We start from the raw sequence: 11844 nt of genomic DNA, 5'->3' as shown, positions 1-11844 counted from the left end.
ACCTTCTCTGCTTGCAGCTAGAACTCTTAGAAGATGTTTCATCTGGGGCAAGGGCAAAAAAACACAACATGAAAGGAGATAAAGTCCTGAATTACTGGCTTCATCACATCCACCTTCTCTATCCCAAAATGGCGCATGTGGGTTCACACACACACACACACACACACACACCAAAAAACCCAGCTACCATGCATTGCAGACTATTTTTGGTGTGAAAGATGTGATGGACTGGGTTAGAAACACGCCACGAAAATCTGTCTAAAAATGTCTCTTTCAGATGAGTTTGTACAAACCATCAAACAACAAGCCTCTCCTTCATAGGGTAGGAAACTAAGGTTCACTTCTCAGGAAGTCACAATTTCATTCATTTACTTAATGACAATCTGTAAATTATCAACTTCCACTAGCAGCCATTTTTAGATAAAAAAAAAACCTCACATCTCCAGAGGCCACCAAGTTCCCCTCAAGTCTACAGCTGAAGCAGTCTTGTTTGGAATTGGGTTTTTTCTGTACCTCTGAAAGAGTAACATCTTAAACTGGAATCATCTTTAATCTGGGGGTCTGACATGATATTCAGCATTATTGCATCCCAGACAAACATTAAAATGTACACTAAATTCTGAAGGTAGCTATGCTGTAAAATAGTTTAAAATGAAATGATTGTACAGTATTCAATTATGCTTGCCTTCCAGTCATAGATCCAGTTTGTGGCCACCAGCAGTGCCATTCTTGCCATCCAGCAGACTGACAGCATCACTCTGACACCATCAGTCTGACAGCTGGCTTTAGGGTCTGAATGTGTCCTAAACCTATCAGGCTGGAGCTATTCACTTTGGTGGAGAAACAGGCTTCAGGGTCAATCTGATACTTGGCTGCTATTGCGAAGCCAGTGTTACTAGTTCCTGCTGTCCAGGCAAGATTAACATTGGTCTCCAATTTCTTGTTCACCTTCTGCTAAAAGGAGCCACTACCCTCTATCCTGTCATTTATATTAGTGTGAAGCTGCAATTCATCAGGCTTGTAGCCAACTACAGAGTTGCTCTGGGTCCCTCCAGACTTTGTGGTCTCAGAATTCATCTGGGAGGCAGCCAGCCAGCCGTTTTGACGGGGCACCTGAGTGTCCTGGACTGAAGGCCCTGCCATGTGGAAATCCAGATCTAGGTTGATGCCTCCTGCTTATGCCCTGTCTTGATTTTAGCATCTTCCCCTGCCCCCTCCCCACCCCTTACTTGGTGAGAGGATGAATCAAAGGTCAGCTTCAGTCCACATGCAAGCTGATCTTCCACAAATGTCTCCATGCCTAGAATGTTGTCAGTGTTGTATTTCTCCAAAGACGTCAGACCATGCTCGGGGCATCTGTACTGGGTTTCTAGGCTGATGCTCACTTCAGTGGTTGGTCTCAGTGTTGGCTGAAACTGAGCTTGTACATTGCAGTCCGTTTTCAGATTTTGGTTTCAAATCAGGTTTTATTAAGCCAAATCCATAGCCCTTGGTGAAGACATCTCTGGTAGATTTGCCAAGATGAGCACCCGTGGGAGGCACAGCCATATCCAACTCAGGGGCACTGGCGTCAGACTGGGTGGTGGCTACCTCCAGGGCCATAGTGCAAACCCTAACTTGACTTCTGATCCTTAAGTACTGCTTCCCACCCACCTGCACCATCATTGCCCACATGCCTTGCCCTGGCATGACTCCAGGCCTCTCCTTGTGTTCTCTCCTTTCTCTGGATTGATCTCCTTATTTTTCTTTAACTAATGAGTTGCTATTTAGCCATCAAGACACTAATAAAAATTTTTGTCTTCTGTGAAGTCTTTCTCAACAACCCCAGACAAAAGTTAGTCACTTCTGCTTCTTTGTTTACATTTCACTTGGTACAAAGCCCTGCCTTTCTACCTAACAGGTTGTGCTGGAATTATGTGTTCATGGATCTTTCCCTCTCAGGAAACTGTGATCTACTCAATGACAAGGAGTACTCCTAATTCCTTGTTTGCTGGAAACCATGGCCACATTCCTAGCACATCAAAGATGTTTAATAACAGGGTAAAGAGTGGATGAATTAATAAATAAATGGATTAGCATAACACCTCACATGACATCTGCATTGATATAGACAGTAAAAGGGTGGTAGGATAGAGCCTCTACCACTGTAGCCATGTGACTTTGGGCAAATTTCTTACTTTCTTGTGCGTTGGTTTCATCATCTATAAAATGGTGAGGACAATAACTCTCTAGTTGTGTGAATTAAACAATAAATTTAAAGTTCTTAGAAGAACCCACATACCATTCATTCTATGTGTGTTGCTTATTGTTGTCATATTGTTCATGGAGAATCACTGTAAACTCCATGAGAAGTAGAGATTATGTTTTGACTTAACTTTTAATTCCTAATTGCCACAGTGCTTCATATAGAATAAGCAGTCAATAAAGATTTCTTGAATAGATATCAAAATAATAAAGAAGAGAATCAGTCGCACAGAGCCCACTTCGATCCTCTGTCTCCCTCTCTCTGCCCCTCCCACCCTCTCAAAAATAAATAAACATTTAAAAAATAATAATAAGGGATGCCTGGCTGGCTCAGTCGTTCAAGAACCCAGCTCTTGGTTTGGGCTTGGGTCATGATCTCATGGTGTCATGAGTTCAAGCCCTACATCATTCTGTGGGCTCTGTACTGACAGTGCAGAGCCTGCTTGAGATTCTGTCTCTCTCTGTCTCTGCCTCTCCCCCACTCGCACTGTCTCTGTCTCTCTCAGAATAAATGAATAAACTTAATAATAATAATAATAAAGAGAACAACAGAGAAGAGAGTAAATTGGGGTGTATTTGGCACAAAGTACAAAGATATTTGTACTAAGTCATCAGGTCCTCACTACTGGGCTGCATGACGAAGTGCACCTGGAGTTTCTGAATCTTTCATTTCATCCTCATAAGAACTTTGCTCACCTCAGTCACCGTGTTCTATCTAAAAGACAGTGAGGGGGGAAAAGTATGTCATGTACAAGGAGTGATTTAATAATACATTAAGAGCCAGGAAAGCCTGTTTTTTTCTTTTGAAGCCCACGGACTCATGATCTACTGCTGAAACCACATTTTCTGGTCCCTGGCTTGACCTGTAAAAATCAAACCTTAAATACTTGCATGCTTACTTGCAACCAGACTAGATGATAGTGGCTTCAACAATTGTTTGTCATCTGCTTTGCAAGGACAGAGTCAAAATGAGACTTGTAAGGGGGATGTCTTAGTTCAGGCTGCTATAATAAATTACCATAGACTGGGTCATGTATCAACAATAGAGATACATTTCTCACAGTTTTGGAGGCTAGAAATACGAGATCAGGGTGCCAGTAGGGTTGGGTTCTGGCAAAGGTCCTCTTCCAGTCTACGGATTGCTGACTTTTTATATCCTTCCATGGCAGAAAAAGAGAGCCAGCTCTTCTGGTCTCTTATGTGGGCATTAACCTTTTCATGAAGGTTCCACCCTTATGTCTTAATTACCTCCCAAAGGCCCTAACTCCAGATACCATCACACTGTGACTAGAGTTTCAGCATATGAATTAGGGGAGTGGAGACACAAACATTCTTTTAACTTACTTACTTACTTATTTATTTTTGAGAGAGAGATAGTACAAGCAGGGGAGAGGGACAGAGGTAGAGAGAGAGAGAAACTCAAGCGGCTCCACCCTCAGTGCATAGCTCAAGGCAGGGCTAAACCCCACGACCTTGGGATCATGACCTGAGGTGGAAACCAAGAGTTGGATGCTCAACTGAATCACCCAGGTGCCCTGGAGACACAAACATTCAACAAGTAATCTGTTTCTTTATGTAGGGGTGGCAAAATCTTATGTCTTCCCATCTTTGGTTTTTAGCTGGGCTTTTTAACAAAAAGACAGATTAATGAGAGAAAAGCAAGTAATTTAATGTGTACAGTACACATCACATGGGAGAAATGTGAAGAGTAACTCAAATTAGTGGCTTAGAACTTTGGCTTGTGTAGCATCTTCAACAAAGAACAATAAACTTACAGAGAAACTACAGGACAAAGGAAAGTGGTTGCAGTCTTCCAAGGTGGCAAACTGAGGGAAGATAAATATGTGGGAGGAAGCTAATGGAGTAAGGTTTGTTTGTAGATCTCTTTTTTATTGCTCTTGAGCTGATACATCTGTTTCCAGAAGAAGGAAAATGTATATCCTGCCTATAGGCAGAAAGAGGGCAAGTAGAGAAAAGAGTTTGCTGCTTCTTCATTGCCTTAAGCTTGAAACAATTTTTATGTCAAAGAGTAATATTTGGGGGTGACATATTCCTAGTCTCCTCCATTTACTATCCAAAAAAAAACCCCAAGGAAAGAGAAAATTGAATAGGAAGCATTATGACATGGTAACCCACTAGTTTGAACTCCAAACTAGAGGGAAAAAAGCAAAAAGAGAAGCTATGTAACTGTATGATAAACTCCATGAAGAAATTATTGAAGTATAATTTTCAAAAAGTTAAAAATATGCTGCCTAACAAATATATAATGAATATATACCAAAGATTTTCTTCAACTAATTAATTAGCAGGGGCCCAGCAAGATGTTAGAGTTGGTTCCAATTTAATAAAGGAATGTTAGAGTAAGATTTCTAGGTTAGATACAAAACTGGTTCATGTTCTTCAAGGCAATTAATTTTAACCTTTGTGGTTATCTTTTCTACTGGACAGAAATTATTTGCATCTTTATAGGGAAAAAAGCCCATGTAACTTCACTAAGACTGGAACCTTTAACCAGAAATGAACAGTGATTTGAACCAAGAGTATTCCCCCTAGATTATTAAATAATCCTTGGGTGAGCCTGATAAACAATGCCCTCCCATGACATTGAAAGGAACTGCCACCTTGTTTTTGATTTATTTCCATGTAGGCTCTACGCCCAACATGGGGCATTAACTCATGACCCTGAGATTGAGAGTCCCATGCTCTACTGACTCAGCCAGCCAGGTGCCCCAAGAATGTTTCTTAACAGGAAGGATTTTATTTTATTTTCTCCACTGCTGCATTACTAGCACCTAGAACAGTACTTGCAACTAGTAGGCTCTTAAGGAATAGTTGTTGAATGAATGAATGGTTATGTTTTAAGAAAGATTTTTATTAATTGGTTGTTTATAACTGTAATGCATTGCCCTTCAAAGTGATGTTAGAAATTATGGTAGGTAGTTCTCTGGTCAGACACATCTTTCCAACCTGCAGTGTAACCACGAAAGCCTGGCAAACAAGGGCAGGAATGTTTTTATGAGGAATGCATTCGTCTATTCAAAATAGAGAACCAGGGTCACATCTTCTCTCCACCTCCACACTTACATCCCTTTGGTTCCATTTACATTCCCCACCTCAGGACTTGTTCTTCTCAAGGTCTCTATTGCTGGGCAGTGGTATCAGGAATTGCCAGCAGCAGTGCTGGATGCTTTGAGTACAGCCTGGAGCAGGCTGTAGTTAAAGAAAAGAAGCAGGGAGTTGATGGTCTCAGGTTGGAGACAAAGTGCTCTGGGGTCTGGAACTATGATGGTATAAACCCCAGGACTGCACTCAGTCTGAGGTTTAACCACCTTTCATTTCTTCTATAACTTCCAGAATGGACTTGCCTACTTCCCTTTTCTAATCACCACCTTGTGTTCTGACTAGAATCTCTCTATAAACCACTGGAGGACAGAATGAAGTCTTACAGCTTTGCCTGTCCCTGACACATACAGTCCATGGAGGACTTTTAAAAATGTGCATGTGAGGATTGAGTGTAACCGTTCTTTGGATTTGTTTCAGTGATTGGAGTAGCCAGATCTTTTCTACCCAAGGTATTTCATCTGAAGGACATTCTACTGATTTGCATTAAGTTCACCTGCATGTAACAGAAAGCCTGAAATAACAGTGGTTTATTCGGGAGAGAAGTTCATTTCTCTTCTGCATCAAAGAAGTCTGGAAGTAGGCAGTGCCTGTGTGGAGGCTCCACAGTCATCAGAGAGCCAGGGCCTTTCTATCCTTTCTGCCTCACCATCCTAGCACATGAATACCAACTTTAAAATCACCTAGGCATCCAAGTGGTAGAGAATACCTAATCACAGATTTTCCTGGGCTTACCCAAAGTGTGGAAGGTAGTAAGTAAACAGCTGTAGGGCTAGGGGTATCCTACTCTATATAGGAATCTTACCCTTCTTTTTCTTTAAACCCTCCAAGACTGGCTACTGAAGACCAATCAGAGCCACCAGGCAAGCAAAAGGTCAAGCAAATGTTGGAAATGAGCTGCAGAAAGAAGGAGGAAGAAAGGAAGCAAAATTCTAAGAAACAGCAGAAATAACCCAAAACATCAGAGACACTGTTTTCGGAGGCTATGTGGGTGTAAGAGCTGTACATAGATTTGCCATTTGCCTCTTTAGTACTTTATCATTCAGAATCTAAAGAGAAAACTGGGTTTCACTCAAGTTAGATTATTTGAGGAAAGAATTTTTTTTTTATTTTTGCAAGTGGACTGTCTACAAAGTTGTAGTGTGGAGCATAACCACAAGAGACTGACATAACCTGGGGACAGTAGCAGCTGGGTGGTTAACACCCCTAGGCCTGAAAGGATGAGGGGAGGGAGTGGTTATTGAAAGGAATGCAAGGGCCACCTTGAAAAGAACTCTGGCATTTGGGCAAGAAACATAGTCTGAGGAAGGGAACAAAGTGAGTTAATGCTCCTGTTCTCTTCCTGAAGAACAGAAGCTAGAGGGCCACAGCTTTGGTGTGGTTCATACAGGTGAACCTCCTGGGACAGGGAAGGGTGAAGAGTAGACTTGGAGGGACAAACAGAAGATATAAAAGCAAGAACATTCAAATTAAACTGCAAATAAAGGAGTAGAATAAAATCCCTTTCATTGGCACACCCCCCCCCCTTTTTTTTTTGTAGATGCTACTCTGGGCTTGGAGCCCATTGCAGGGCTTGAACTCATGACCTTGAGAGCAAGGCCTGAGCTGAGATCAAGAGCTGGATGTTTAACCAACTGAGCCACCAAGGCACCCCCATTGGCAATCTTTTTATGTTCATTCTGTCATTAACTGTGGTAACCAGCCTCCAAAGTAGCCCCCAATGGTTCTTGCCTCTTGATATTCCTGTTGCAGAAATGATGGAGGGTGGGTCCTAAGGCTGGTTCACATCGAGGTTTCTGCTGTCTGCCCTGGATCACTTATTCTGGAGGATACTAGCTGTCAGGTCATGAGGATACTCACATGGTTGTGTGTTGTGGAGCTGAAGCCTCCTATAGCAACCACTTACCAGCCACAAGAGAGAACCATCTAGGAAGAGGACCTCCAGACCCAGTCAAGCCTTCATATGACTGCAACTCTGGCTGACATCTTGACTGCCCCCTCATGAGAGACCTCAAACAGAACTGCCCAGCTAAGCTGCTGCCCAAATCCTGACTCTTAGAATTATGTGAACTAATAAATGTTTAGTGTTCTTCACACAACAGGGTTTTGGAGTAATTTGCTGTGTAGCAATAGATAACTAATTGTGATTGTTAATTTAGGTATCAATTTGACTGGGCCATGGAATGCCCAGATAGCTTGTGAAACATTACTTCGAGGTGTTTCTCGAAGAAATTAGCCTTTGAATTGGTGACTGTTGCCAGTGTGGGTGGGCATCATCCAGTCTGTTGAGACTGACTAGAACAAAAAGGCAGAGGAAGGCTTTGCTACTTGAGCTGAGACAACAATCCCCTCCTGCCCTCAGCACTCCTGGTTCTCAGGCTCTCAGACCTGGTCTAGAATCTACACCATTGCCTCTCTGGCTCTCAGGCCTTCGAACTAAATCCCTGGCTTCCCCCGGGGTGTCCAGCTTGCAGAAGGCAGATTTATGGGACTTCTCAATCTCCAATTCCATGAGCCAATGCCTTTAAAAAAATTTTTTTTAACGTTTTATTTATTTCTGAGAGAGAGAGAGAGAGAGATTGCATGAGCAGGAGAGGGTCAGAGAGAGAGGGAGATACAGAATCTGAAGCAGGCTCGGGGCTCTGAGCTACCTGTTAGCACAGAGCATGATGCGGGGCTCGAACCCGCAAACTGTGAGATCATGACCTGAGCCGAAGTTGGATGCCTAACCGACTGAGCCACCCAGGTGCCCTGCCAATGCCTTATAATAAATCTCTTTATACATATATAAAGGGTTTCTCTAGAGAACCCTGACTAAGACAGCAATGTATCAGAACAATCAACCTTCACTAACTTCTATGCATTATTCATTATATCTTCATTGAAATCTTACAGATAAAAGCTATTTATATTCTGCCGCAAAATCGCTAGGACATGTGCCATTATTACAAGCTTTCTTACAGCATATATGTACATCATATATTTCCTAAAAATCTGAATATTTTCCTGACCCATTAGAGGCCTACGTTAGCAATGGCTTTGGGAGCGATTTGCAACCAATTCACTAAGAGCTACAACTATGCATCATAAAGAGAAGATTCAGGACTGAGCAGTCACAGTACACATGATGACCATTGAGTATACTCACACAGTAAAACTGAGCCAGTTTTCTGTACCTAGCTCTGAAATTTCATTGTATGAAATTGTGTTTGTTCATGGTTTTCACTCTGAACACTATCTCTTTAGCAACAGCTTGAGTTTTAGCTCATTAGACAGCTAAGGTCAATATCATTTGCTGGATATCATTTACCAGAAAGTGATTGGGTGAAATGCTTTCTTCTCCTGAGCCAGAATTACTAGTTTGCTCACCTTACAGGATACTGTCAAACTATTCTTTGCTGAGATAAGAAAAAAGTTCAATACACAGATTGAGGTTTCCATTATAAAGTTATATTGAATATTTTTGAAGCTACATCCTTTGCCCCCACTTATTTTTATCATTTCCTTAGTATAAATTTACTCAAAAATAAATGCCATGTTAAGACTTAACCACACCAGAGGCGTCTGAGTGGCTCAGTCAGTTAAGTGTTTGACTTCGGCTCAGGTCATGAACTTGGTCATTTGTGAGTCCAAGCCTTGCATTGAGTTCTGTGCTGTTAGCACAGATTCCCTGTCCCACTCTCTCTCAAATAAATAAACAGATTTTTAAAAATCTTAAGAAAAGATTTAAGGACACATTTTTTTTATCTGAACTTTTTAAAAATATAGAAGTAGGGGTGCCTGGATGGCTCAGTTGGTTAAGCATCTGACTTCAGCTCAGGTCAAGATCTCACAGTCCATGGGTTTGAGTCCCGCATTGGGCTCTGTGCTAACAGCTCAGAGCCTGGAGCCTGCTTCAGATTCTGTGTCTCCCTCTCTTTCTATCCCTCTCATGCTTGCTCTCTGCCTCTGTCTCTCAAAATAAAGACATAAAATTTTTTTTAAAAATATATAGAAGTAAAAAAACTTATGTATAACGAATTTCAATGTACCCATCATCCAGCCTGAACTGTTTTCAGACAACATTTCTTCTTCTTTTTAAAGTAATCTCTATACCCAATGTGGGGCTCAAACTCATGACCCCAAGATCCAGAGTCCCCTGCTCCACAAACTGGGCCAGCCAGGTGTCCCTCTCATAACACTTCTGACACCAAATGAGTGCCCTACAATTTAACTCAGTTTTGACACCAACCACAGACCTCACAGGTTCAGAGCTCAGTCTCACAAGGCTGCCCTATCCCCCCACCAGACTCTTTTGAAGTAATGCAAGTAATCTTAAAATTTCATTCATAATATTTTGATATTTATCTCTAAAAGATAAGGACCATTTAAAATAATAATAATATTATCACCACAGATTTTAAAAAGTTAAAAATAATCAAAAAGGCCTGTACATTTTGACTGTTGTAACATATTGCTAAATTGCTCTCCTCTGAGGGTGTAATAACTAACCTTCCCACCCCAAGTTTACAGTCTTAATATTGTCAATCTGTTTCATCTTCACCAATCTATGTCTCTTGAAAATTATGTCTTGTTCTAATTCCCATTTCTTTGATTATTAATGAGATTGAGCAGCTTCTCATTTAATACTGGTCATTTATGTTTCATCTTCTATAAATTGCCTATTCCTCTGTTCATTTTTCTATGCATCAATCTTATTTTCATGTTGATTGATAAGTTAAAATAACAACACTTTTAACAAACATTGCATTATCTGTATGGTATACAATGTAAAAAAATTGAAAATGAACTTTATTTTCAAACAATTGTTTAAAGTATTCATGGAAAATCCATAACATGATACTCCATGAAGCTATGAAAAAGTATATATTTATCACTACACAAAGAAATCCACAGATTCAATGGATTTCAAAATACCAACATCATCTTTTACTAAACTATAACAGATAATACTAAAATATGTATGGAACCACAAAAGATCCAGAATAGCCAATACAATCTTGAGAAAGGAAAACAAAGCTAGAGGCATCACAATTCTAGATTACAAGATATACTACAAAGTATATACTACAAGATAGAATACAAAGTAGTAATCAAAGCAATATCAAAGCAAATTAAACATATAGATCAATGGAACAGAATAAAGAGCTGAGATATAAACCCATTCTTTTTTTTTAAATGTTTTTATTTATTTCTGAGAGAGAGAGAGAAAGAGAGAGAGAGACAGCATGAGCTGAGGAGGGTCAGAGAGAGAGGAGGAGACTGCAGGTGTATGACTAATTGCTACTTTTATTTGAGTGGGCTATCTTTTTAAATGTACTCTTGCAAAATATATTGTTTTCTGTGTGCAATTGTTTGTTTTTTATTTATTTTGAGAAAAAGAGACATAGAGAGACAGAGAGTGAGCAAGCGCAAGGTGGAAGCGTGGAGGGGGCAGAGAGAGAGAAGGTGAGGGTGGGGGAGAGGGAGAGAGAGTGGGACAGAGAGATGGAGGGAGAGAGAGAGAGAGAAAGAGAGAGAGAATCCTAAGTGGGCTCTGCTCTGTCAACACAGAGGCTCCATCTCACCAACTGTGAGATCACGACCTGAGCTGAAATCAAGAGTCAGCTGCTGAACTGACTAAGCTACCCAGGCGCCTTTGTGTGCAAACTTTTAATTTATAGAAACAGTATTGCATCATATATCTCCTTCTGGTGTCTATATTTTTCCACTCAGCTCTATGTATTTAAGAGTTGTCCATGAAGCTTTTCCTACATCTAACCTGATGCTACTCACAGAGGTTTTAGACTCCAGTACGTAGATCACATTTTACCTGTCTACTCTTACAGGGATGAGCACCATGTAGAGTTATTTCCCTTCCACCTTTGGCTATGACAGCGGAAACTACTTTGTCCATGTTCCCATACAGATCCATGTGAAAATTTCTTTGGGATATTTACTAGGAGCAGAATTGTTGTGTCACAGAATACATGTTTTTATTAGACTAAATTATGCTAGATCACTCTCCAGAATGGCTGCATCAGGTAGATCAGTATGTTCCCTTCCCCCCACATCTCTTTCAACCCGTGGCAAGATCCAAATTTCTGATTTTTTGTGAGCCTGAGAGGTGTAAAGTGATATCTTTGTGAATGTGTTAGTTTCCATCTCTCTGATTACCAGTGATTCATGTTTATATAACTGACTAGCCTATAGTGAAAGTGATATGCCAAGAAAGGTCAGGCTGACTTTGTTTCAGGTTTCTCTTGCACACCTTATTCTGTTCCCTGAGTTAGGTAAGTATCTTCTTTGTTTGTTTGTTTGTTTGTTTGTTTAGAGAGAGAGAGAGTGCAAGCAGGAAAGAGCAGAAGAGAGAGAGAGAGAGAGAGAGAGAGAGAGAGAGAATCTCAAGCAGGCTCAGTGCTGTCAGCATAGAGCGTAACTTCAGGCTCAATCCCATGACCCTGGGATCGTGACCTAAGCCAAAATCAATAGTCAACCAAC

General features: G+C 40.9%; 1 pseudogene; it reads right to left on the bottom strand.

Moving 5' to 3' along the window:
- Positions 1-671: 671 nt before the first annotated feature.
- LOC120221177 lies at positions 672-1563 on the bottom strand (annotated as a pseudogene).
- Positions 1564-11844: the final 10281 nt, after the last annotated feature.

The sequence above is a fragment of the Hyaena hyaena genome, unplaced genomic scaffold (assembly GCF_003009895.1).
Source record: "Hyaena hyaena isolate Hyena2069 unplaced genomic scaffold, ASM300989v1 scaffold_764, whole genome shotgun sequence".
NCBI lineage: Eukaryota > Metazoa > Chordata > Mammalia > Carnivora > Hyaenidae > Hyaena > Hyaena hyaena.
Note: the sequence above shows the minus strand (reverse complement) of the source record. Positions and strands in the feature narration are given on the sequence as shown.